Below are 1532 nucleotides of genomic sequence, written 5' to 3'. Positions count from 1 at the left end.
TTATTATTATCCTCCTATTAAGGTTTGCTAAAAAATTTACAAAACACGTTACTGAAATATCAAGTTGGAAACACTGCTGGCAAAGCTGTTGGAACTGGGGGAATCTGATTCTCTTTATGATTAAAATGCAGATCTATATAACTTCTACACATAATATACATATATTTTAAAGATATAGGCTCTTCAAAAAAAACAAACAAACCCCAAAACGATGAAAATGGGAAAGCAATCAATATAACCCCATCCCTAGCCCTTTTATATCACAAGTCTCTGAATGGTCTAAAGTAAACTTCATAAAATACACTATTAAAGAAAGTTAGAAGAATTTTAAATATATATATAAAAAAATGAGAGTAAAAAAGGATATAAATGAGGTAATGGAAAATGGGAATGTAATTTTGGCTAAAGAAAAAGCTAGGGCTAGCTGCCATTTGGTCAGAGCTCATTTCAGACCTCATTCTCAGGATTCAGAATAAAATGACTGAACATGCTTTATTGCTGTTTTAGAATTCACTATGTAATCCTAGTGAGAAGAATAAGGTAAAGTAATCCATGGTGTGTATTACCTACAAATCAAAGAAAGGAAAATGGAATAAAACTCTTAAAATATTAAAAGCCAGTGACATTTTTTGACCATTAGGCATTTTTGAGATCAGTGCCAAAGACTTTTATACATTTAACCACGTAAAATTCTACCAAAGAGGCAGGGAAAACACCCTCATTAAAACTTTGGACTTTGTCAAAATATCTTTGTAGAAATGTGAATAAAAAGCTACTGTTTTTGAAAATATTTGTACATAGATTAGCAAAAATTTCTAAAACTAATATAAAATTAAAGAACTATATTCTTCTAAGGGATCAAGATAGGTTGAAAACTCCAGAAACATTAAAGAGGATCAGATAAAATCTGAAGGTCCTTGCAAGTTTAGGCGTGCTTCAAACATTGCTGTGATGAGGGCACTGCTATCAAGGCCTGGTAATGTTATGCACCTCTTTCACAGCTTAGGAGATAGGAGAGGTTATTCACAAGGTAATGACATCAACACAGTCCTTGGTATTAAAGAGATGTTAAGTTCCACAAAGGAAGGGTCGAAGTCCACTCTGATCCCTGCTCTACATCTATCACCAAGAACAGCGCTAAGCAAACACTGGATAGCCAGCGGAACACTGGGAGAAGGTAGGGAGTTGTATACAAAAAATGACACACGAATAAAATTGCTGGAACAATGGGAAGAGCCAGAAAGGGATAATTTAATTAATGAAGTCAACCAGTTAAGTATTAAATATTAAGTGCCCACTTTTATTTGAGATGCTAAGCACAGAGCCCTGGACCAAGAAAAACTAAGGGTTTATTACACACTGCTGAGGGAGAGAGATTAATGAAAACAAAATAGTGCTTGTCAGAGGATAGGGGATGGAAAGGGTACAATTTATATTCTTTATTACAGATGGATATAAGGAAAGCTTTTCTATTCTCACAAAAGGAAAAGAAAAAAAAAAGCCCACCAGGCTCCTCTATCCATGGACTTTTC

The 1532-nt window shown here is 34.3% G+C and overlaps 1 protein-coding gene across 4 annotated transcripts in view; it reads right to left on the bottom strand.

Moving 5' to 3' along the window:
• RALGPS2 (Ral GEF with PH domain and SH3 binding motif 2) overlaps positions 1–1532 on the bottom strand; it is a 163105-nt gene that overhangs the window by 69292 nt on the left and 92281 nt on the right. The gene's annotated exons all lie outside the window — the stretch shown is intronic.

Source organism: Bos javanicus, chromosome 16, assembly GCF_032452875.1.
Source record: "Bos javanicus breed banteng chromosome 16, ARS-OSU_banteng_1.0, whole genome shotgun sequence".
Classification (NCBI taxonomy): Eukaryota; Metazoa; Chordata; class Mammalia; order Artiodactyla; family Bovidae; genus Bos; species Bos javanicus.
Note: the sequence above shows the minus strand (reverse complement) of the source record. Positions and strands in the feature narration are given on the sequence as shown.